We start from the raw sequence: 27,264 nt of genomic DNA, 5'->3' as shown, positions 1-27,264 counted from the left end.
TTTACTTTGGCCAAGCTTTTTTTAGGGACATACACGTTGACTTGCAGTATGACTTTTGCCTTTAAGAAACAACTGCCTTTCCTTGTTATTACTTGAACAAATTCACATCATTCTTACTGCATTTCGTTTTCTGAATGAAAGTCACCTCCTTCCCAGCTAGCACGGCCAGGGCTGGGAGAAGAGGAGAGGTTTAGGGTATACCACTTTCTTCCAAAACTATCATTGATTGGAAGAGTCTGTTTTTTCCCCAACTTTTAACCACATTTTAAAAACTTGTACAAAGCGTTTCCCCAGTTTCTGTTCTGGCTGATGTCATTCCCCAAGAACCTAAGTATTCAAAGAAAAATCATAGTAAAAAAATGTACTTTTAGGCCACAAAACACAGGATAAAACTGAAGCTATTTTGTTGTTTCTAGAAAAATAATTGCTTCTATCCTGGATGCTTGGTGTTAAGCTCTAGCATTAGGTCAAAAAATGTGGACGTATTTATAGAAAAATATAAAAGAAATACAAATAAAGCTGTTACTTGCATAGGACTAAAACTGTGACTGTGGTAAATGAATGACTAAGGCTTGAGGAACCCCGGGTCAGAGAATGTTCCTGAAGTTACTCAACTATTCTGTGAGGAACAGAGGAGCAGTTACATCCTGGTACCAGTCTCCCTCTCGGCGACCCTTCCAGCGCCTACTTAGGAAAGCGGGGTGGTCGTGCCACCAACTGTCTTTGGAGGCCTTGATGCCCAGCCACCCCTGAGGTGGTCACTATACAAGAAAGTGGGAACTGGGTCCCTAGCACAGTCTTGCCTTTCTCTCTGCTGTCCCAGAAGAACGTCCATGTCTTATGACCCTCATGCAATCGTCTCTTCTCTCTGCACAGAGGATTCAGGTCCTGGTCGACAGTTGGTTATTTTTCCTTCCTATTATGGAATCAAACCACTGAACTGTCCTCATTAAAGTGGTTCCATACGGGAATTACAAAGGTTTCCTAGGTCACTGGGTCCACCGCTGGCCAGCCTGGGACCCTCCCACCTACCAGCTCTCCGTCCAGTCTGTTTCCCGTGTCCCGAGGACTCCCCTCTGACCACAGCTGTATCACCTGACAGTGCCTCTGGCAGGCATGCAGTTATTCTTGACTGTCTACATGAACTATCTCCTAGGAAGTTATCAATCTTGATCCCCCCAAGTGAAGTAAGCCTCTTGCATTTCCCCCACTTAGCACAAAAAATCCCTGAGTGCCTACTTTGCGCCAGCCCGAGGCCAGGCGATATGACACCCAGGAAGACCCAGGTCCTGAGTAGCTAGGCTGCTACATGGTGACTTCTAACTTTTCCCTTCTCTTGCCAACCTCCTGCTGTTCTAGAATTATTCTTAGGGCCAGCCTCAGACCTTGTTGGGAAATAGGGCCCGGTCCCATGCAAGGAATCTGCTTCCTCTGCTAGCCCCTCCTCGGGCATCCTCTGCCCCACACAGGTTCCCTGCAGACCAGCACACAGGAGGTCCACCTCCATCCCAGCCTACTGCCATCCCATCTTCCAATAGTTGACAACAACTATTTCGAGGTATCAAGACATTTATTTTGCATTTGAACCTTCCCTCATCCTGTGAATAGAAAGTATTTGTTTTCTTTCAGAGAAAGGAGACTTTCCCAAGAATCCAAAATCATAGTCCACATTTTACTCACACAGAAGGGCTAGCATGAAAGGGGCAGAATGGACAAATTATTTGATTATGGTCAGACAACCTTGTCTTAAGGCCCAACTCTGTCACTAACTCCTTAGATGACCCCAGGTAAGTCTCTGAACTTGGTGAGGTTCAAATGGCTCATCTTATAAGGTGGAGCTGCTGTTCCTTGGCCATCCTACTTGAAAATATAAGTTTAAGCTCCCACTGAAGGGCTCCAATAAGACAATGTTCATGGAAGGCACTTCATTCACATGAATGATTGTCCATGATTGTCAAGTGCCTGCAAATGTCAGTAATTTGACTGCATGGTGACACTTTTGTGTAGAACCCCACTCTGCTGGCATCTACTGGGTGTCCCTCTGTCCTTTGCATTCCCTCACTCTCATGCTGAGGCCCTACAGAACCTGTGTAACTTCAGGGCAACAGCCAAGTGTGTTCTTCCCATCCCAAGTCAAAAGCACAGACTATCTTGCCCCATCCATGTGCCCCTTCTGGTGTTTTTGGCTGCAGGCGTCCAGACGTGAGGACCTAAGATGTTCTATGGCAGGGCTATGGAACCTGGGCCTGTGGTTCCAGGGCTCCCTCCATGTGTGGGTTTTAGGGACTTGCTAAACCTGTTGAAGTGGCTTATAAAGTTGTATGCCCATGTGTATTTCCTTTTCTGTTTATTTTGAGAAAATATCCATAAGTTTCATCAGATTTTCAGAAGGGCCCTTGGTCCAAAAAGGTTAAAAATTCACTGTGCTAAGACAGTTTTTAAAAATTATTACATTGATATGGATTGGGTTACCTCATAGCTACGTAGGAAAGGCTTGGGTAAAACTAAAGTCTTATTATGTATTATTTTTAGTTGATAAGTTGCCACTTTATGAAAAAGATTGTCAGAGCCTCCATTTTCTTGGAGTTCCAATTTAGACAGGGGTTCCAAATGAGACATAATGAATGTGTTCTGTGAATTGGCAAGTGCTGTACAAACGAGGTTTTATCACACTTTCCCTGCCTCTGACATTTTTTCATCCTTATCTCTGCATCCTCCATTTCCCCACCACTTACATTCTTTCCTGTAATTATAAAATATTTCATGCTTGTATGTGAAGTGATTAGAAAAACCGAAAATCAATATATAAGATAGATAATGCCTATGTCTATAATTATACATATAATTTTCAATACATACATATATGTACACATATTCTTTTATAATCATTGTAGCTTTAATTTCCCATTTATTGATTCCCCTATTATTTATATCAATATTTTGAATTACCAGAATTTATTCTCTAGTATCATAGATCCTGGATAAGGCAAGACTTTTGTTTGTTTTTGTCCAAAAGGAAAAGGAGTCATCAAATATTTGAGCCCAAATCCTTTCATATCTCAGGACATCTTCTCAAATATTTTGCTGAACAACACTATAGTTTAAGCACCTGACCTACTCTTATGAAAATGGTATCTGTAGCTTGGAGATCTCCCTTTATTCAAACAAACAAAGAGACTTTTTTCAGAACTAGTTAATGGGTAATATGTTTTCTGAATCCCTGCATGTCCTCACACTTAGTTTAGATGTGGGAATAGAATGCTAAGCAATCATTCATTTTTTTCCCTCGTAATTTTGCTTCATTTTTTGTCTAGCACACAGTGTTGATGCTGAAAATTCTGTTGTTCATCTGACTCTCATTCCTTTTAGGTGGTAGAGTAGTCACGAGTCCTGATTACCATGCATTTAGGATGCTTTTCCCTTCCCAGCACTTGGTAAAATTGCACTTCTTGGACATCTTGAGCTTGAATGGGGTCATGGGACTAATTCTGGCCAATGAGTTCTGAGTGGAGGGATAGGTTTCCCTCCCAGACCAGAGGATTTATTCTGAGAACCTTCAGAACTCTCTTTTCCCTCCACCACGGCAACGGTGTTCCCTGCAGTGGAGTCATCAGCCTAGGTCAGAGAGTGAAAATGGTGATGACCCAGTAACATAGCCTCTCCATATCTGTTGTATATTCTGGAGATACTCGACCTTTCTTGCGATTCCCTCTGAGCTATCCTAACCCTCACTACAAAGCTCTGGGCATAAATCACATGCTCCCTTTGGCGTATAATAGTCTGGCTTTATCCTAAGGGCGGAAGTTCCTACTACCAGACACTATAGTGGGAGTGGGATAGGCATGCTCTTTTAAGGGGTTAACCTGGCAACTGACCTACCTTACCCTTTGCATTTAGTGACTTTGAACATGGGGCCTTCCTGGGGCTCTTGAAGATGTTCCTTTCTTATTTCTGGTATTTTGGGCTACGATTTCTTCAGCTCTTTCTTTCTATTCTGATCACATATGTTTTTTGTATTCTAGGAATTTTTCAACATTTTTGACCAACAGATGGTTTTCAACATGGTTCTGCTTTTATTTAAAAGAAAAAAAAAAACAAAAACAAAAAAACAAAAAAAAAAATTACTGTCATTTCAAAGGGATCTTTGGAGGGAAAGGAGACGTAGTTGTCCATGCTCAGTCCACCATTTTTAATTGGAAGTTAAACATCCAATTTTAAATGAGTTTTCAAACCGGTGGAAAGAAAAAAAGTCCTATTGATTGGGAGTTGTGTAGGTAAAAGGGCAATATATGAGAGCCTTAAGAATACAAACCATCTCCTTCTCCCTAAGTCTTTAATAAGCAATTGTATGAGCCTTTAATAAACAATTGTACTTAAGTTTTAGAAGCTCAGCTGAGGAGGGCATGGCAAGGTTAAAGAGGCCTAAAAGGATATAATAAAGATGATTTGAGGCTTGGGTAATAGGGTATTTGAGGAGAAGTAAGCAGAATTAGTACCATTTATTTTAGCCAAATAAAATTTCAGAGTGTCCTAATATAGTAATGCATAAAGTGCTAATGTGCAGATCAAATTTTCTGTATCTCTACGAGGGCCAAAATAAGTAGAAACTGACTTTAACTACATAAAAAAAAAAAAAAAAAGCTTTAGGTAAAAAATACAAAAAGAATTTTCTGAATGTCAGGGTTTCTACATAGGTGGAATAACTAAGGAAGGGAGAGAAACCAGTTCTCCAATCCTTACAAAAAACCCCCCAAAGACTGGGAAATTTCCTTTAGTGCTTAGGTCTGTCTGAATATAGGAGCCTGCAGTAGACTCTGTCCCTACAGCACCATGGTTCCCTGAGAAATGAAGCTGTGGTAAGTCTTTGGCACAATGGAAGCAGATCATGAATTGCCTATAAAGCTCTAAGCAAGCACGTCCTCCATCATCCTTGGACATAATTCAAGAGAAGCCTGAAATAGTAATGTTGTGCTGGAGTATTTTTGCCAACTATTAAAAAGCTCTTATTTAGCTTTTCAATTATGAACTTGAGCCTTCTTTGGGAGTTGTCCTCTTCCCATAAAGTCTTCCCAGATAATGTTTTCCTAGCAACATTTGACCAGACAGCCTAACACATACCCGGTTAGTTACAAACCCTCAGCTGCTTATTGTTCTCTATACAATTATAGAGAGTGGTAGTTTTTTTCCTCCCTATTCATTGTTTTGGTAAAATTGCCAAGATGGAAAAACAGAAGAAAAATAGTTTCTAGTAAGTACTATTTATTTTGGCCAAATAAAATTTCAGATTGTCCTAATATAGTAAGTTTTCAAATGCATAAAGTGCTAACGTGCAGGTCAGGTTTTCTATATCTCCACTAAGGCCAAAATAAGTAGAAATTGACTTTGCAGAAAAAAAAAAGATTTAGGTAAAAAAATAGAAAAAGACTCTGAATGTTAGGATTTTTAACTTTGGCAAAGAGATACCTAAGAAAGGGACGGACAGCAGCTTTCCAATCCTTAACAGCCTGTTCTTCTTCAGGATGAACTGCACTCCTTTCTTTGTCATTCAGCAAATACTCACCAAGCTGCTGAGAAGTTTGGGCCTGTGCTAGGTCCTGGGTGAAAAAGAGTGAATGTGATTAGCACAGTCCTTGCTCTCAATAAGGAACCCATATTTTAGTAGCAAAAACAGACATTAAAAAAGCAGACAGCTAGGCAGTGAGACTCAGTCATTGCTATTATCTCCATTTTTCAGATGAAGAAACTGGCACTTAGCCTAAGTAGCTCATCCCAGGCCATACATCTTTTTTGTGAGGTAGATGGGACAGATATTGTATTGTATAAGAGCATACGGTTTTATGAAAGAAAAAGGACTGGCCGAAAAATAATCCTGTGATAGTTACTGATTAAGTAACACACGTATGATTCAGTGTTAATAGGTTGGACACAGAAAATAGTACCCTCGAAGTTCAAAGAAAGGGTATAAAAAGCTTAAAGGTAGAAGCTGCTATGCTGATGCTGCCAGTCTTAGACCACACCAAGAATCTGCTCTAAAGCAGTGGTTTTTGAACGGGGGTGCAATATTGCCCCCCACCAGGGCAACATGTGACAGTGTGTGCAGATAGTTTTGGCTGTTACCACTGGGTGCTGCTACTGGCATCTGGTCAGTAGAGGCGGGGAATGCAGCTGAACATCCCACAATGCACAGGACAGGCCCACAACAAAGAAGTAACTGGCCCCAAATGTCAAGAAGTGCTGAGACGGAGCAATCTTGTTCTAACGCTCAACCTTGGCTGCCCATTAGAAACACTCGGGGAGTCTTTAAGCATCCTGATGCCCAGGCCCTACCCCAGATCAACTGAATAAGAATCTCAAGTACTGAGAGATTGGGACTTGAGTCATAGTAGTTTTTAAAGTTCTCCAGGTGATTCCAAAGTATACCCAAGTCGATGAGAACTCTTCTAAAGGATGGAAAATACGTGAACAGTTGGAAATTGTGTTGGTTAATACTTTTGATCCCAAATTTCTTCTCCACTTTTCTTCATCCCATTTAGGTCCCCAGGAAGCTGTCCAGAACCACCTTACTCGGGCGCCCTTGCCCTCTGGCTCCTGGGTAGATTCAGCCAATAGAAGAGGTACCCCCAGGACACTGGCAGGGGGATGGTGGAGCTAGTAGGTTGCTTCACCAGCTCCCTCAGTGTGGCGCCATGACTCTGACAGTGGTTGTGTTCCTCTATGGCTACAGCTGCTTTGGGGTGGCTGCTGTTCCATGGCTTTAGCTCCCCTCCGGGTTCTGCCCCTTATCCTTCCTTGGGGGAAGCAAACCTTTGCCACTTTGGCCAGTTAATGCCTGGGTGCTTCAATATTCATTTATGAGTCCCTCCACTTTGTACACATCTCTGTAAATGATCCCTCAAGTAAGAAGTTACTTCCAAATTCCCAGTGAACAGGCTTCTGATCCCTGCCAGTCAGGGCCGGCTTCACCAGCATGCAACCTGTGCAACCACATGGAGCCCCCACACTCAGAAAGGTCCACACTTGGGTTACCTCTCTGCTGTGTTCTATCTTGGAATTCATAATACTTTTGAACAAGGGGCTCTGCGTTTTCTTTTTTCACTGGGCCCCACCAAGGAAACACTGATTCTGTGGCTGGAACTTTGGCTGACCTAAAGTTATTCTTGATAGGAAGGAAAAGACAAGACCTGGAGTTCAAAATGCACTTGCAATATTGGGTGGATGGCCAAATGTGGCCATTTCCAACCTGGCTGGAAAGGATAACCATCATCACAGGGAGCGGCAATCTCATGGTGAGATTATTTTAGTCAGTATTAGTTGTGAGATTTATATTGTATTTTTTTTAAGATCTTATTTTTAAGTAATCTCTACAGTCAACGTGGGGCTGGACTCACAACCCGGAGATCAAGAGTCCCATGCTCCACTGACTGAACCAGCCTGGCCCCCCGTCATGCTGTACATATGAATGGTTTCTTCATTCTCTTGGCTGTATAGTGATCCATTGTAAGAGTATTTCACAATGTATTTACTCATTCTAGTATTTATGGGCATTTGGGTTTTCCAGTTTTCATTATTACGAGTAATGCCGCTGTGAACACTGTTGCTGCATCTTTTGGTTCACATGTGCGCATTTCTCTGGAGTATTTATTTATTTATTTATTTATTTATTTATTTTTAAAGTTTTTATGTTAAGTTTTTTTTTTTTTAATTTTTATTTATTTATGATAGTCACAGAGAGAGAGAGAGAGAGGCAGAGACACAGGCAGAGGGAGAAGCAGGCTCCATGCACCGGGAGCCTGACGTGGGATTCGATCCCGGGTCTCCAGGATCGCGCCCTGGGCCAAAGGCAGGCGCTAAACCACTGCGCCACCCAGGGATCCCTGGAGTATATATTTAGAAGTGCTGCATTGATAGGAAATTTTTCAGCTTTAGTAGACATTGCCAAAAAATATTCTAAAATGGCTGTACTGCTTTGTACTGCTACCACTGGTAGATGAAAGTTCCAGTTGTTTCAGATCTTTAACAACATTTAGTGTCATCTCTTTCCATTTTTAATCCTTTAATCTAGTGGGTTCGCAGTGATTTCTCATTGTAACTTTATTTTTCAACCATTCCCCTGATGACTAATGTGGTCAAGCGCCTTTTCATATATTGTCCATTTGGGTGTCTTCTTTGTGCCATGCCATTGAAGTTCATGCTCACTTTTCTATTAGATGATAACCTCTTGTTTTTATTCATAGTTTTTTGTGCAAATTCTCTGTTGTTTATAGATACGCAAATACCTTGCACTACTCATGACGTAACTTTTTCCTTTCTTGGTATCTTTCAACAAAAGGAATTCTTAATTTTAATGAAGTCCAATTTAGGATCTTTTCCTTTATAGTTAGTACTTTTTGTGTCCTAGTTCAGAAATATTTGTCCCAAATCCATGAAGATATCTTCTATTCTCCTACATTGCCTTCTAGAAGATCCATTGCTTAATCTTCCACATTTAGATGAATAATCAAAATGCTAAATTTTGTGACTGGTAAGAGGTAGATGTCAGGGTTCATTTATTTCCACATAAACAAATGAGCTAGGATTATTTATTTAAAAGACCATCCTTTTCCTATTGTTCTCCAGCACTACTTTTGTTAAAAATCAAGTATCCAAATATGACTGGCTTTAGTAGGTGGTAGTTCTGGACATAAATGAGTGATCAGCTGAATGATAAAGAACTAGTATTAGTTATTTCCTAAATGTTTGGTAGAATTCACCAGCAAAGCCATCTGGACCTGACATTTATTATTCCCCCCTTAGGAAGATTTTTAACTATAGTAGATTTCTTTAGTAGATATAGGACTGTTTAGGTTATCTCTTTCTTTTTGACTGAGCTCTGGTAGTTTGTGTCTGTTGAGGAATTTGTCCATTCTATATAACCTGTATTTATTGGTAACTTAGTTTTGTTAGTCTCTTCTATTATTTTCTTATTTGCTATTTCATTTATTTGTGTTCTAATCTTTTATGTTTCCTTCCATCTGCTAACTTTGGGTTTAGTTCTTCATTTTCTTAATATATGCATTTATAGCTATATAATTCTCTGTTAGAACTATTTTTGCTGCAACTGATAAGTTTTGGAATGTTGTGTTTCCATGTTTCTTGGTCTCAAGGTATATTTTTACTTCCCTTTTGATTTCTTGATATATTGGTTGTTCAGGATAGTGTTATTTATTTTTTTATGTTTTTGTGAATTTTCCAGCTTTTTTTCTGTTACTGTTTCTAGTTCATACTATTGTGTTTGGAAAAAACACTTGATATAATTTCTACTTGAATTTGTTGAGACTTGTTTTGTAACCTAATATATGATCTATCCTGGAAAACATGCTATGTACACTTGAGAAAAATGTGTATTCAGTTACTGTTGGAGGAAGTTCACTTGGTCTACAGTGTTGTTCAAATCTGCCATTTCTTTCTTGATTCTCTGTCTGAATGATCTATCCATTGCTGATAGTGGGTTATTAAAGTCCCCAACGATTATGATATTGCTGTTTATTTCTCCTTTTAGTTGTTAGTATTTGCTTTATGCATGTAAGCGCTCTGATGTTGGATGTATAAATATTTATATCTTCTTGATGAATTGACCTCTTTTTCATTATATAACTTTGTCTCTTTGATCATTGTTAGCTTTAAATCTCATTTGTCTGATAAATATAATTATTCTGCTTTCTTTTGGCCATATTTTGCTTAAAATAGTTTTTTCATCCTTTCAGTCTCAAGTCTATCTGTCCTTAAAACTAAAGTGTGTCTCTTGTAGGCTGCATTTTGTTAAGTCTTGCTTTTTTAAATTCATTCAGCCATACTACGCCTTTTGGTTAGAGAATTTAATCCACTTGTATTTGAAGTAATTATTGGTAGGTAAGGACTTACTGTTGCTTGTAGGTTGTTTTTTGTTCTGTAGCTCCTTTGTCCCTTGCTACCTCTCTTGTTTTCCTTTGTGATTTGGTGACTTTTTGTGATAGCATGCTATGACTCCTTTATCATAATCTTTTGTGTATTTACTGCAGGTATTTCCTTTGTGTTTACCATAAAATATTTTATGTTTACAACATCCTATGTTAAACTGATAATAACTAGCTCTTGGTAACCACAATTCTACTTTCTGTCTCTATGAATCTGACTACTCCAGGGATTTCATTTAAATGGAATCATACAATATTTGTCCTTTTGTATCTAGTTTATTCACCTAGATTATGTCACCTAGTTATGTCCTACTACTCCAGGAACTTCATTTAAATGGAATCATACAATATTTGTCCTTTTGTATCTAGTTTATTCACCTAGATTATATCACCTAGATATGTCCAAGATTCATCCATGTTGTTACATGTGTAAGAATTCCATACATGTACCATGCTGAATAATATTCAATTACATGTATATATACATTTGGGTTCTTTCCACCTTTTAGGCATTGTAAATAATGTTACTACACACGATGATGTATCTGTTTAAGTTCTTGCTTTCAATTTTTTTTGTATGTATACCTAGAAGTGGAAATGTTGAATCATATGGTAATTCTATGTTTAATTTTTTGAGGTATCAAGATAATGTTTTATACCAAAGATGCACCATGTCACATTCTCACAAGCAATGCACAGGCGTTCCAATTTCTCCACATCCTACCCAACATCTGTAGGTTTTGGTTGGTTGGTTGTTTCATTATAATAGCCATTCTAATGCATGTGAAGTGGAATCTCAGTTTGGTTTTGATTTGTATTTCCCTAACGATTAGTGATGTTAAGCATCTTTTCTTTTTTTATATAATTTTTAAAAGATTTTATTTATTCATGAGAGACACACAGAGAGAGAGAGGCAGAGACACAGGCAGAAGGAGAAGCAGGCTTCCATGCAGGGAGCCCGATGTGGGACTCGATCCTGGGTCTCCAGGATCAAGCCCTGGGTCAAAGGCGGCGCTAAATCACTGAGCCACCCGGGCTGCCCCTAAAGTCAATTTCTTAAAAAGTAATTTCTTTTAGTAACCAAGAAACTATGATGATAATTGAAGTTTCCAGACTGTAAGGATATAGTTAGGTCTGACCTAAGTATGACAAATCAACACTCACACTAAGGAAGGCATGTAAGTACCTAGCTTCCTTTATTCACAAACTGAAATAATTGAGCAAATAATTACATTTGCTCTTCTTTTTTAGATTTTCTGAATCTGCCACTACATTTTGAACAAATAAAGAATTGAATAAGATATATTTAAAATGTTTGGGTTACCAGAGAGCAAAAAACATAATTTATAACATTTCCCAAATAAATGGAATAAAGCATTTCAAAATTACTTCTTTTATATTTCAAACATACTCTGTTGTGTTGAATGGCCCTTTAAACATAAACCAAGCACATGGGAAGTTCCAAGGGTGCCAGCTAGGTCTTCAGTTCTGTTTGAATTGTTATACGAAATTGCCTATATTTTTTATTTCAAAGCTCGTGAAACTGTACAAAACCTATTTGCAATTTTGTGGGGATAAAATATATAAGCCCAGTGAGGAAAGTTTCTCTTTAAATCATAGGGAATTCATTGAAAAATAATTATTAAAAATAACATATAACATTTTGATACTATGAATAAAAAGGACAATCCAACAATAGAAATATACTCCATGTTCTAGAGATTAGCCTCAAAGGATAAAATACTCTACTATCTTGTGAAAATAAATCTAATTCTTGCCTTGGACATATCCTGGGTAGAATGCTGTATCTGATGGTATTATCTCCTAGAGTTTGAGATTTTATTTTATTTTTTATTTTTAAAAATATTTTATTTATTTATTCATGAGAGACACAGAGAGAGAGAGGCAGAGACACAGGCAGAGGGAGAAGCAGGTCTCTCTGGGGAGCCTGATGTGGGACTTGATCTCCAGAACCTGGGATCACAACCTGAGCCAAAAGCAGATGCTCAATCATTGAGCCACCCAGGCATGCCGAAATTAATATTTTAACACTAAGAAAATGTTCTTGTTTTCTTGTAATTTCATGACAAAATAGCAATCTTGCTAAAAGAATTAGATTATTTAAAAAGGGAGAGAGAAGTAGGGAGAGGGGAGAAAAATCTCACCCAGCATGTCGTGTTTTAGGAAGATGTCCTAATGACCTGAATCTGTGTGTTTCTCTGTGGAGGTGTGACTTCCTCAGTGAATCCGCAATCGGCTGTTAGAATAATTACACAGATTGCACCGAGTCATTTTACTTAGGTAAATTCAACCCTGACAACTAGAATGTGCTGCCAATTTGACCAGAAATCTGCGACTTTAAAGATTTTTGAGAAAACAATTTTTCTCTTCTTCAGGATGTACCATGGGATTCATTAATAAGCCCAAATCTTTCTTCTGTCCATCTAGAAGAATGTTATCTCTGAGTATTTTGATTTTCTGGTTTTGAATTATACATAATCACGAAATTCAGGGCTTGTTTTCCCTCAAAGCTCTTCCACTGCAATAGCATGATTTACTAGAAAGTTACTTACTATATAGCCCAACTTCAAAGACCAAATCCTCTTTATTTGCTCTTTAGAATTTTTCATTACAGCAGTATGAATTAATGCCAGTTGTTACACCAGGAGAGATCAAACTGAAACTTCCACAGAAGTCAAGTAACAGGAATCTCACAGGGAGTGATAAAAACTGTGATATGCTCATCAGTGACTGACGGACTATGCTTTCTGTTTTGTTTTGTTTTGTTTTGTTTTAAAGGTAGCAAAATTGAACAAGCCCCGAGGGCATAAAACAAACTGCAAAAATAAATACAGGGAGAGTAATTCACAAATTTAAAAATACATAATCAATAAGGATGGGTGAATATGGCAGCATTTTGAGATAGAACTGCATTTTCAACTATTTTTAAAATGTTTCCCATTTGGCAGAACCCCAAATGGGCTTTGCCAAGCACTTTTTCTTCTTAATTTTTAAGTGCGTATGTATTTCAAGGAAAATTTAATCCATATGTTCCTCTCTCATTTACACAATTTATCAAAATGTTGCTTTGAATGAGCCATTTAATGTCTAAGAAAACTGAAATACTTCCCCCCCATAGTAGTTTTTAGTTTTTTTCTTCGTGAATTAAATATGTGTTTGGTACTACATATGAAGCTAATTGAAAAATATTCAATTCTGTTTTAATATTCAGAATCAAATAAAGTCCGATAAAATTAAAAATAACAGAAGATACGTTCCCCTATAATACTGTATTTTCAAGTTTCTGAAAGCCTTCTTTCATTCACATGGTTCCTATAAATCAAAGAATGCTAGAATGAAAAGATATCTCAGAAATGTTAAAGTTTTTTCTCTCACTTTAAAAACTAGGAAACTGAGTCCCAGAGAAATTAAAGAATCTGCCAAAATCACAAAACTAATCAGTGGCAGAGCTAAGACATGTATCTTCCCATTACAGTGACTTCTTTGTTTTTTCTGATTTTAATTAGGATTTTATCTATATCTAAACACATAGAAGTATCAGTATAATACTAGATCAATAAAAAAACAGTGGAGCATTATTAAAAATAAATAAATAAGTAGATCAACTACCATTAAAAAACAAACAAACAAACAGTGGAGCTCACTTCTGTATGAAATGTATCTGCCTGCTTCCCAAAGACCAACACCTGGACAACTTATAGGCTGGACATGAAAAATTCAACATCTGGTGTTGCTATGGAAAATGCTAATGGCTCAATGTACCATGTGATCCTAATGGCGTCTGTCTGTTACCATCTCCACAAACGTAGGTGATGAATCCATTTATCTAAATTTAAGTCCCAGTATACTCTCAACCCTTACCAGTAATATGCCACAGAAAAACAAGCGGATTAGCCTCTAAGGTGAAGGACATTTCTTTCTTCCTTCTTTCTCCTCCTTTTCCTTCTTCTTCCTCCACTAAGGGGGATCATTCTGGGCAACACAAAAATCTGATGATGGGCATTCCATGATGTCTGGAGGGTCTCAGTGAAGACATCAGCCCATGGGACAGGACTGAGGTACACCTTTGGTACGTCCTCTATTACCAGCGTCTTCAGGTAAGAAATAAACGCACAGATGAGTAAAAACCTGCTATCATCAGGGAAAGAAAGAAAAGAAAAGAAAAGAAAGAAAAGAAAAGAAAAGAAAAGAAAAGAAAAGAAAAGAAAAGAAAAGAAAAGAAAAGAAAAGAAAAGAAAAGAAAAGAAAAGAAAAGAAGACCATTGGGGCCTCCATTTGTTATGTTAGCAGGCAGTTATAAACTACAGAACACAAATCACAATCAAAAGAATTTTGTAAAATTCTGTAACGTTATAACTCACCAGTGTTTATACTGTGATACTCTGTTTTGTAGCAGCAATTCCCAGGAAAATCTTATTTTTTTTAATATGACAGGAGAAGGCATACAATAATGTTTATGTCTTTTGGGACAAGGGAGAGAATTGGAGGACCTTTTTCTAAAGGGAAAAACCAAAATCATACGGTGCAGAGCATCTCAACCACTTACTAATTGTTTAACCTTGGGTCGGTTATTTAACAACCTCTCTTTGTCTCAGTCTCCTATCTATAAAATGGAAATAATAATAGGACCTACTTCATAAAGATTAGTGAAATAATAAATGTAAAGCCCCTAGGACAGTGTTTGGACATAATAGAAATAGAAATAACTGGTTGCACTATCATTGTTTTCTTTACACTGAAATAGGAAAACAGGCTGAATTCCTAGGACTTGTGGCAAACAGAAAAAGAAAACACAGGAAGATCATGTAGGACTGATAAGGAGCTCTGAGTCTTAGCAATCAAAAAGCTGTTATAAATTTACCGAACTGGGATCCTAAACCCAACTACATACTCAAAGGCAAAACAAGGACTCAACTGATGCTACTATGATAAGTGCCCATATCATGAGTATCTGTGGCATTTGAAACATTGTAAATCTACCTTCTTCGATCTTGACCTCTAGATGTTAAAAATAATAGTGTATTCAGACTGGATAGCCATTGGAACTCAATGCAAAACACTCAGGAGTCTTCTCAGAATTTCGGGTTTGAGAAATAGTTACCCTGGCAATAATGATCTTGGACATGATAGATTTAGGGTGGAAGTGAGGTGATTTCTGAGTTTTTTTCTTGGTGAAATATTTCTCTTTTGATTGTAATTAGATTGGTTTTACCAGATGATAAATGAATTGGAAGGCACTCTGGCTTGAGAAGTGGGAGGACCATGATGACAGCCTTGGCTTTAGGTACCAATATGAAGACAACATTCTATTTCTAGGCGGTTCTTGGTTATGTAAAAATAAGGTTGTATTTGGTTGTCATAAATGTCCCTACCACTCTAACACATTGTGGAACTATAATGCTATCCTTATAAAACACTGAGATTAGTTTTCCTGGCCACCATTACTCTACCATCAGAACAGATTTATATAGGACTTTCTTTTTTTTTTTTTTTTTTAAGATTTTATTTATTCATTCATGAGAGACACAGAGAGGCAGAGACATAGGCAAAGGGAGAAACAGGGTGTCCAAAGGGAGCCCTGATGTGGGACTTGATCCCAGGACCCCAGGATCACGACCTGAGCCAAAGGCAGATGCTCAACCACTGAGCCACCCAGGCATCCCAATGTAGCACCTTTCTTTGAAAGTTCCATACATTCTATACACAACAACTGAGAAAATAGAGAGGAATGTGGTAAATACAGTATGCTTTTGCATTGGATCTGAGTTCAAGTTTGAACTTTCCCACTTTATCAATGGCTCAATGTTGAGCAAATTACTTAATTTATCTAAGTCTAAATTTGCTCAGTCATGAAATGTGGTTCATTTTACCTGTTTCATAGGGTTGCTCAAGAATTAAAGGAGAGAACCATAAATCACAAGCTTACATCTTAATAGATGTTCAAATAGAAGAGAGTTATTATTCTTGTTGTAGAAAAAGAAACAATGGATTCAAGCCTGGAAGAAGGTCTTTCATCTAAGGGAGTGTCGGATTGCATTATGCACATGAATTATGCTCCCCAAATCTAAAAGACTGCTGTCATTTTTTGTCACATGCTAAAATACTATCAATAGAGACTCTGGAGGAAGAAACATGATGGTATTGGTTGAATGAATTAAGAAAGTTGCTCCCTTCAGCCAGGACTCTTGGGCCTTGCTGAATACTTTCACAATGTGTTAGAGTCAAACTATATCATACAACTGACCATTGTATCCATAGTACCAGACATTTTGGGCCATAACATATATTGATGAGTAAGTGAAGTGTTTCATATTTAAATGATTTTTTAAAATTAAGTTTGTTCCTGATAGGTCTGAAATGGCTAAAAAAAACCTAATTTTTCATAAATGGGAGGGGGTAATGAGAATATGCCCAAAAGGGCTAATTCTAAGCAGTGCATAGAAATAGTGAACAAGCATTTTCTAATCAAAAGGGCATTACAGATGGACAGTTCCTTTGATACAGGGAGACATTAATGATAATACAACCTGCATATTATCTTCAGGCTTGATCCAAGGCCATCTCGAAAGGAAAGATACATGTGAACTTCAAAGGAGGGGTCTGGTTGCTGAGATCAGGCAAGACCACTGCATCTGAGCTCTCAGCTGACAGAGAAGTTCAGGAACTGAGAGACCAGGGATTACTTGGTCTGCTCTGCAACCTCCCCTGGGTTACTGTTTTTGTTGCCCAAGTCAGTTTCCTATGTTGATTACCAATAAAAGCTCTAAAGTAATTTTTTAAAATAATGTGCATTCTGGAATAATGGTGGAAAGGTGCTCCACCCTCTGCAGCCAGACTTGAACACGGGGAGAAATATCACAAAGGATGGAGAAAGCAGGCTGGGTCCCAGAGGCCTCTGTGAGGAGGAGCAGAGACAATCAGGGCCAGAGAATGGATTCAGAGAATCCCAGATACAATGTAGGATCGAGCAAGAGAATTGCTGCCTCTCAGTTTCTAGGAATACAAGTTTTGGGGATTATTTTCTCCAGGTTTGCCATCTATTTAATCTATCTGTACCCTAGTACGTAATAATTCTTTCTTACAACTTTTTCACAGTGCTTTCTGAAAGGGTTTATTTTCTGGGTTTGGGAAATGCTGAGAAGTCCAGCTCACTAGGAAATAAATTCAACCTGATTACTTAACCAAACTTCCTGAATGGCCAATATATGAATTTATCTCCAACTCGAAAATGAACAGAGCATTGTCTTACCAAATGTCATCATTTCCTGCCTTTGAGAAGAGGCTAGAAAGACTTGTGCTGAACCATTTCAGAGCATTTCAGATATGTCTTCAGCTGAAACCTGGAAATCAAAGCAAAAGAGCAGAAAAATAAATATATAAAAACAAAATTTGTGAGCTTTGGGAAACAAGTGGTTTTGGGGGAAAGCTAATTTTCAAAGGTCCTCCATGTGCCCCATGGCCACTCTCCCTTCTCTTCTAGGACCTTCCCGCCTCTCTTCATTTCAGTTTTGAGTTAGAAATACTGGAACTGATCACTTTTCAGCCTCAATAAGTCCTTGCTAATTATTTTAACATTTCAGGTTCAGGAAACCCAAACCCAGTGTTTGTTAAGTGCTCTTTGCCTTGATTTGTATGCCCTCTTATATTTCAAGGGAAGTTGGATCCATGTGTTTCTGATTCATTTTTACTTAACTCATCAAGACATTGTTTCATGAAGGCCATTTGATGTCCAAAGATTCTGCTGAACCTTTTGTTCGTTAAGCCATATAGCAGTGAAGCAATATGCAGTTTATAACAAAAGACCAGAATTTGGAGACCCAGGAGCTAGCCATCCTACCTCTGTCACTCATGTGTGTTCCTACAATGAATCAGTTTTCTAGATATCTGTGTTATCTGAGGAGAAACAACAATTGTTTTATGCAAAGTTTAGAGAATTTTATAATAAAATATAATTTTGAAAAGTCTTTGTAAAGAGTAGGACATGTTACCAAAATAGTTGAAAGGATGAGTTTTTGCCTGGTGTTGAGGCTGTTATACTAGTTTTTCTGGCCAAGTACCACAACTCAAAATTAAAATGTCAAATAGTGATTAGACAAAACATAATGTTTCACCTGAAAGCATAATTCTTATATGGCTTTATACACTAAAAAAGAGTTCTATATTTCCTACTGATTTCCTTCTTGAGCTAATAAGCATACCACCAATCTGTTTAACAATTTGAAGAAGGTTAAGAGGTAGATATTTGCCATAGGGAGACATTCCTGTTTTTGACTCAAAGGCAGAAGTTTTCCTAATGTTTTATCTTGGAGTATGGGACACTGAAGGCAAAGTCCCTCTCAATGGAATGGCAACAAATTTACCATATATCAATAATAAAATAATTTATTTTTATTCATTCATTCCAGCTTTCCACTGGGTTCATTTTCATACAGTTAACTCGCTGGTCTCTGGGTTCTCAGGTGGTACCCTGATAGTTTACGAAGCCTCCAGAGAGCAAAAAAGGATCCAAGAATCAGTTTTAACTAGGGTCAAAAGAAAAAATCAAGGGACTTCTTAATCAAAATGGCAAGGAAGTTGTAAGAAACATGTTCAGGCAAACTAACAGGATTTGCCTTTCTGGTTTTTTGCTTCAGGAAGGTATCTTTAAAAAAAAGAGTGATCACAGGGCTGAAGACCTTTGAAAATAAGCTTTTTACCCAAAGCTCAGAAACTTTCTTTCTTTCTTTCTTCCTTCTTTCTTTCTTTCTTTCTCTTTCTTTCTTTCTTTCTTTCTTTCTTTCTTTCTTTTTCTTTCTTTCTTTCTTTCTTCCTTCCTTCCTTCCTTCCTTCCTTCTTCCTTCCTTCCTTCTTTTCTTTTCTTTTTTCTTTTCTTTTCTTTTCTTTTTTTTTTCTTTTCTTTGTCTCATTTCTCTTGATCACTTGATCTCTAAATAGTAGCCTGTAGCCTGGTATCAGACAAAGGGTCCAGTCAAACATGGCATAATTCCCACCCAGAACAGACTGAGCCACATAGGCAGAAGGTTAGTAGACATGTATGTAGTCCCCTTTTCTCACACTTCCCAGGAAGAGGAGTGGTTGGATGGGGTATGGTCAGACATACCATGGGTGCGCTGCAGGAGAGGCATCTAGCTCCTCTTCTTGTCTTTTTGTAGAGTTCTCATGAAAACAGATAAGGAGGGTAAAACTTTGTAAGTTTTGCTACTAGCTGCTTAGGGGAAGTACACACCAATGTTGGGTATACCAGTTGTCCAGTACCAATATCCTTTGGAGACCTTGTGGCAAGTTGAAACCAGCCGTTGACCCTCCTGCTGATATGACAGGTATTAATTAATACCAGCTGGCTCCTGCCAGGCAATCTAGGGAGATTCACTGGACAAGCCCCTTTGTCTCCCCACAATTGGTAAGCTACTGAAACCTATTAGGAGAGTACCTACTACTTGCCCAGGAAGTGGGATGTGGAAATTAGGAAATACATAATAGCATCTATATTTGATCCATGGTGGGGGGAGGTGGAACAACTAAAGGCTAGGCTTCTAAGAGTTCACAGTCTAGTGAATGATGTCAGAACAAATACAGACCACACGTTATGGAAAATGATCTCATAGAGGTGTGAGCATCATTAGTGATACTACAAATGACCTGGTGATCAAGAACTATATGCTCATGAGGTGGCAGGCTATGGGTGCAGGCTAAAGGAAGGGCATTCCAGGCAGAGGGAACCACATGTAGGCAGGAAGCCCCAATTATAACCAAGCTAAAGAAAGTGTGAAGAAATACCCCTCTCCCACAGTTTTATATATTTTGAAGGAGTCAAATCATAAGAAGTTAAAGTCCAACATTATATTACAGTTTCTAAAAATTTCCCAAACAATTTAGGAATGCCAGGCCCATTTCAAAAGTCAAGATTCTTTTGGAACCTTCTAAAGTAATGAGTTGTCCCTCAAACATCTTCTGTCTCCTTCTCCTACCTGAGTAGCCTGGTTGATATCCTCTTCGAATTGGTCACTGAGCTGGGGTGATATTAGCCAAACTGCCTGTGCTTGTTGGCTTTTTGTCTTTCAGTCTGGGTATAATTTTTGTACCCAACAACCCAAGTACATTATATACCCTAAAAGAAGCATAGAAGTCCCTCTCATCAGGTCAAAGAATATAGCTCCTCTAACAAAACTCAAAGTTCTGAAAACAAGAGAATCCTTTTTAAGGTTGACCATATCTGTTTATAATTGTTCCTGCTTCAGAACCTGAAAGTCTTAATATTAGTGGAGTTGCAGTGTTATCTCCCACGATCTGAGTCATGAGAAAGTTGATATACTAAATCCTTTAAAGGCTTACATGTCCTTGTCCTAAAAAAATTGCATTCTGTTTGAATCAGGGATGCCAGTGAGCCTCCACAATCACTTGCTAATTGACTTCTACAGTCACTTCGCTGTTCCTGTCCCTCTCCACCTCCCCTCCTCCTCAGCCAGGCAGTGATAAAGTGACATTCTTGGTAGCTCTGTGAAGGCTTCAGGGAGTTGTGAATTTTCATATTCATACCTCTTGAGCTGGAATGAGAGGGCCTTGGCTTTTGCTATTCAATGGGAATAAAATTTAGAAGCTCATAAATCGATGTCTTACTTGTTAATCTTAACATGTTTGGACGATGTTAATTTAGTGAGCGTGTGTATTTCTTATCTGTTGCTGTACAGCAAATCCCTCCAAAATTTAGTAGTGTAAAATAATAGCAACCACTTACGTCTCAGCTTCTGTGATTCAAGAATTTGGAAGCGGCTCAGCTGGGTAGTTTTGGGTCTTATGAGGTTACAAGCAAGTAATGTCTAGGCCTGGGGTCATTTTGAAGGCTTTCTTCACACACAATCCTGGTGCCCCATCTAGGAAGACACTGACAGCTGATCGCTTGAACAAGTCAGGCTCCTCAAGGAGGTCTCTCTACTTGTTTCTCTACTTGTATCATGGCAGCTTTAGGGTATCTGAACTTCTCACTTGGCAGCTCAGGCCCTCAGGGGAATAGCTCCTAAGAGTATAGAGTACATAGAGTAAGGGGAAGGCTGTGTCACTGTTCCCAATATAGCTGCAGAAGTGTCAAAGGATTGCTTCCCTTCATTCTATTTGGTAGAATTGACTCACTAAGGGTGGCCCATGTTAAGGGAAGAGTAATTAGACTCCACCTTTGTATTGCAGAAATGACAAAGATTTGCAGATTTGTTTTAAAACAATCACAAAGGAAGTCAGAGGGAAGGGAGTATCAACTGAAAATGACAGATGAATGGAAAAATATAAAGCTAATTATCATAATTTCCATTGACATTTCTTTGAAATTTGTCATGAATCAAGTTCAGACTTTAATCAAGTTCAGAAGGGGAGGCGGGCGGGGATTGGGGTGACTGGGTGGTGGGCACTGAGGTGGGCACTTGACGGGATGAGCACTGGGTGTTATTCTGTATGTTGACAAATTGAACACCAATAAAAAATAAATTTATTAAAAAAATCAAGTTCAGTATCATTTTTGCCTTTTACCTAGTTTCTAATTTTTTGTTACATAATTCTATTTTTTCTTAATGGCATCAATTTTCTTTTTAATTTAATTGATTAAATTTTGTTTTGTACCTACTATATGCTAAGCCTGTGCTAATTGGGATACAGATGCAAATTTATACGGTCCATGCTTTCAAGGAGTTCACAGTCAAAATTAAAATTCCTTGTGACAACTGCAACATTAGAAGCATAAACAAGGCATAGAGATGAAATAGATATGGCAAAGAAAAATAACCTGATAAAATCTTACCATATATTTTCATTCTACTTCACAACCTTGCAAAATGAGACCTTCAATTGCACCTGTTTTAAATGCGCCATAAACCCTATTAATATTAATTTAGAAAGTATTCCCGAAGGTAGTCTTTAGTGCTAAAGCCTGACAAAGATTTTCTGAGGTTAAAACACAAGCCTGACTTGTTCAAGCGATCAGCTGTCGGTGTCTTCCTAGATGGGGCACCAGGCTTGTGTGTGAAGAAAGCCTTCAAAATGACCCCAGGCCTAGACATCACTTGCTTGTAACCTCATAAGATGCAAAACTACCCAGCTGAGCCGCTTCCAAATTCTTGAATCACAGAAGCATGAGACGTAAGTGGTTGCTATTATTTTACACTACTAAATTTTGGAGGGATTTGCTGTACAGCAACAGATAAACACACAATCTAAGCATAAGATTCTCATCTAGGTATAAATTATTGAGATGACATTTGGTCCAGCCCTGTGCATCCAAGCAGTTTCAGCCCAGCCCAAATGTATAGAAATCTATTCTACTATTTTCAGGATAGTGCTAATAGGAATAGCTCTTGCATTTCCAATGGTGTAAGATATTTACTGCACTGTAGGAGGCCCCGGATGTACTATCAGATATGAAAGCCCTAAAAGGAAGCCCGTGAAAAAGAGGAGGACACCGGACAATACCTTGCGAAGGCTGCAGTCAGAGGCTGGAAGAAGGAGAAAAGTCACTGAGGAGACAAAAGATTGGCAGTCAGCATTAGGAAAACAGAGGAAAAGAAGAACCAAGACAGTACAATGTCATGACAGCCCAGGAGGGGAGACTTTTCATAAGGAGGGGGGGCGACAACCTTGTGACTGAACTATGTAGGTCAAGAAGAAGGAAGGCTAAGATTGGTGCTTCTCAAATCGCAGCAGCAGCTCAAGGAGGTCATTGGTGATCTTCACATCATAGCTTCAGTCAAATGCTGGAAAGAAAAGCTGCTGAGATTGCCCCAGATTACTCGGCACACAGTTACCAGGCAAAGGGGCCCTACAGCTCTAGCAGGATTGCAGCAAATTCCTTGATGCAATTCAACAACCATGCATTTGGGTTATTTTTTCTTTAAGATTTATTTATTCATTTATTCATGAGAGACAGACAGAGAGAGAGAGAGAGAGAGAGAGAGAGAGAGGCGCAGAGACACAGTTAAAGGGAGCCTGACATGGGACTCGATCCCCGGTCTCCAGGATCACACCCTAGGCCGAAGGCGGTGCTAAACCACTGAGCTATCCGGGCTGCCCAACAACTATGCATTTGAACATCTACTATGTTTCTAGCCACTTTTTAAAGTGACCCTACACTCCCCTCAAAGAGATTATATTCCTTAGCCCAGCATTCATTGCTTTCCAAAATCATTAAGCCTCATTTATCAACTACTATGTCCTCACACGCACACTTTATTTTGTCCTAATATGATTATGCTAAAAAAAAAAAAAATCTCATGCTTGTTTTTATTTCTCTCTTGCGGCCAGGGAAGAAGTCCAAAGAGGACAATTCAGAGATTCACCATGGTAGGAATGTGTTATAGGAAAAGAGAATGTTTAGATACAAATTTTAGGCAGAATTCAGTAAAAAATGAGTCTGGTTAAAGAACATCAGCGGAGAGGGTAGGAGCTGATTTCCCAGAAGAGCTCTTAATTGCATTAAAGTTTATCAGAAAATTGCTTAAGCATTTATCAGGAATGCTAATTTCTTTCCAGAAGAATGTTGGTTGTGAACTGTCTCACACACAAAATATTTTATCCCAGACCAAGTATGGGACAATTTTCTCTCCCACCTATTTACCCATTTCGATATGAAATGTTAATAAACATTTCATGATTTCTCAACATGAGAACATATTTTGTACCTGTATATCCAGCCCCACTTGCTAATCCCTGTCGCTTCTTGTTGCTTCTGGCCAAATCAAATGTTCTCTCCTCCTTATCGTGGGATTTTTTTCTATTCTAAACTACAATTCTTTTATTGCCATTCTTAATTTTTATTGTTGTTGGCTGTATTTATATTTATTTTAACTATAAGAAATCTCATCGGGACATCAGTGTGGCTTAATGGTTGAGCATCTGCCTTTGGCTCAGGTTGTGATCCCGGGGTCCTAGGATTGAATCCTCATATCAGGCTCACCACAGGAAGCCTGCTTTTTCCTCTGCCTATGTTTCTGCCTCTCTCTGTGTGTGTCTCTCATGAATAAATAAATAAAATCTAAAAAAAAGAAAAAGAAAAAAATTTTATCTTTTCCTCTGTACTCATTAATGTTAAATAAAGGTGGAAAAATTAAGTGTATAAACCACAGTATATAAGATGTTTTATGATGCAATCTTCAATATGTTGTACTTCATGGAAATATTTCAAAATCTAATTAATTTATCATTAGTCAGATTAGATTCAGTGGTGAATCCTCAGTACATGTCTTCTTCCTCATGGTATAAGATAGATGCTTCATCTTTAGTCATTGCCTCCTTACTCTTGCCAGCAGGAAGGGGGAAGGTGAGAATGACATGCCTCTTCTTTGTAAGGACACATTTCAGAAACTGCATGCAATATTGTCAGAATTGTCAGAATTGTTAATGCACTGAAAAGTCAAAGCACATTCAATACGGCCCATTAGTTATAACTTAGTTACATTACAGCACTAGTAGCAAGGGAAACTGAGGAATGGGCACAATTTAAAAATCATGGGTTCCAATACTTAGGAGGAAAAAAGAACAAATACTGAGGGAATGCTAAAAGTCTTTCCTTCTATAGCCAGCTGATTCTAATATTTACCAAATCTCACTGGTCAAGAAATTCTTATTTTAATTTAACTTGTTTTTCCATGCTCCAGCATATTTATTCCTCTTGGGTTCTCAGTAAATACTAACAGACTCCATTTTTTAATGTATAAAAATATCAGTTCCAAGTTCTAGAAGAATATATATAATATATACATATATAACAAAAAATATTGGGGACCACTTTTATGTGAAACATCATGGTTCCCAACTTTTTAAATCATGAACTACAATCAATAAATGTTAATCCCCACAATATATTTACATTCACCTATTAATATATTTACAAATGTACTTCTACAATATGTTATTAAACATGCACAAAAACTAAAATTGAAAAGATAAAGAATAAATACAAATAGAAGTTCTGATATTTCCTTCTCTCACACCATTAGACTTTCTGAGGCAAACATCAATCTAACAGATGTTAGATATCTTGACTTACGCTCTTCAGCTATCACACACACATCATCATTTCAATTGAGAATTCAACCAAAACCTAACAGAGAAGGCTAGGACAACATGCTAACCATATACGTTGTTATATTGTTATGTCCCACATGGAAAAGAAATAACAATTGTTGAAACTCCCACATTTTGGGTCTGACAAACAAATTAAGCGTCTCGACAAGATGTCTGCATTGAAAAACCCATTTGGGCTTTTTCACAACATAGTTGACTTTGTTAAAGAGTTCAATGTCTTCTTGTTTATGAAGTTTTAATTTTACTACTATTGAGTTACTCAGATGGAATAAACAAGGAACACTGCTGTTCTGCTCATTGTGGTCATGAATTACAGGGCCCTGGAGAAGCATGTTGAGGTACTTTGGAGTCTCGATTTCAGTGCGCTGTGTGTATACTCTGTATGCTTCTATACAACATGAACGTAGACTTTAAAGTTTTTCAAACGATACTAGTTGAATTTGCCGGACCAGTCATGTTGCATTTCCCTGAGGGTAAACCCCAAGATTGACAGCTCTCCCTTTGTGTTACAGAATAAAACTGAGCAATCAGGACCAAGCAGATCCCTGCCACATAGCTACTCACCGATATCAATTACTGAGCCTAATTATCTTGACAAAGTATACTATTCGCTTAAATCTTTCATTTTTCTGGAATCACAAAAGCAACAGAGACTGCAGGAAAAATGATCACGCCATCTTGAAACTGCTAATATCTAATATGAAGGCTTTTGATCAAAGCCAAGCATGAACCCAACGCCTCAAGAATAAAAAAAATTTAAAAAGCAATTTAGAGAAAGTTCAAACATGGCTTTATGAAGAGAGGCTTTGAAGGAGAACATGGCTTAAGAGAGGGCTCTAAAACTGAAATTCTTATACATTATAATAAATACATGTAGAAGATAAAGACAACAGTAAGACTGCTCAGAAACTCTCTGATGAGTTTAGATTTTGAAAGAATACATATAAAAATGCAAGGAAGGTCATATATCCAAGGACACAAATTGTGAAATGTATAAGAAAATTGTCAGAATCGTTAATGTGCTGATAAGGCAAAGCTTACAAAAGTGACAGAGGCAATAAAACCTATCATTTCAACTCTGTTTCGATCACAGATGTGAACAAGAAGTAAAATGTACAATGCTGGAGATGGCAGTATAATGCTGGTAGATGAGAGGAGCATTTCAATCAAGGAAAATTATCTTCAAAACTTAGGAAGTCCAACATGGGTTAAAAGGGTACACGAATTTTGAGAAAGAATGTGCTGCTTAAATGAATTCTATACTCCATCTCCAGAGGACTTGCACCCCAGGATTCTAAGGAAACTTCTAGGCATGATTGTGAGGTGACTTAGGGTAATCATTGACTCAAGGAGACCCTGAGATATGTCAGGAGACTGGAACAGAACAGACTCACTTTGGATTTTTCAGATTTTTGTGGGCAATACAGGGTTTGGGAATAGATTCTAGCAACTGTAAATAAGTAGACATGATGTTGTTCTCTTGAAAAATCCTGGAAAGGACTATTAAACAGGTGGCTGTTGACCTCGCAAAACAAAATACTGATCAGTAGGATAGGATCTGATATATATTCATAATGAAAATCCACTCCAAATGGGATTCATGTCCTTATTAGTAAATAGAGTAAAGTAAATAGATGGAAAAGTAATGGACATCTACCACAAACACGACACAGAGGAACTCTTATTAGATAGTCTCTTTAAATACCAACATGAAAAGCAACCTTTAACCAATCTTTAGGCCACAAAAAACTATCTTTTTAAAATATAATTCCTTTCCTAAATATATAAGTAAAAAATTTTAAACCATATGGACACACAGTACTTTCTTCACTCCTAGATGAAATTCATTTTGAAATAATGCATCAATATAAAAACAGATTTTTGGGTTGAGAAAGGAAATATATTAAGTGTTATAATTCATCCTAATTTACGAAGCACTAAAATATGAAAAATGTACCTTAGAACTGAAGAAACCACACACACACATTTATGTATAGGATTAAAATCATACATTTTATTCACTTGGCATTTGATTGTGATCTTTGACTCCATGTCATTTAAAAGTCTATTAATATAATTTCTGGTGAAACAGTAACACATTATAATTTATTCAGTTATTAGTCTATTATTCTGAAATTTTTCTCTTTGTATATAAATAATTTTGCAATTTGTTATTCAGAAATCTTTATCTGCATTTCTGATTATTTCCTTAGGATACATTTCTAGAAGTGAAGTTAGAGTAAAAAGA

General features: G+C 37.8%; 1 long non-coding RNA gene across 1 annotated transcript; it reads right to left on the bottom strand.

The window, feature by feature from the left end:
* Positions 1-5,145: 5,145 nt before the first annotated feature.
* LOC144306275 (uncharacterized) lies at positions 5,146-20,291 on the bottom strand. The gene is made up of 4 exons (XR_013373348.1): positions 19,054-20,291; positions 17,203-17,293; positions 13,815-14,044; positions 5,146-5,594 (listed from the first exon to the last, which is right to left on the bottom strand). It is a non-coding gene; the product is annotated as an uncharacterized LOC144306275 (long non-coding RNA).
* Between the last annotated feature and the right edge of the window lie 6,973 nt (positions 20,292-27,264).

This window comes from Canis aureus, chromosome 36 (assembly GCF_053574225.1).
Source record: "Canis aureus isolate CA01 chromosome 36, VMU_Caureus_v.1.0, whole genome shotgun sequence".
Taxonomy (NCBI): domain Eukaryota; kingdom Metazoa; phylum Chordata; class Mammalia; order Carnivora; family Canidae; genus Canis; species Canis aureus.
Note: the sequence above shows the minus strand (reverse complement) of the source record. Positions and strands in the feature narration are given on the sequence as shown.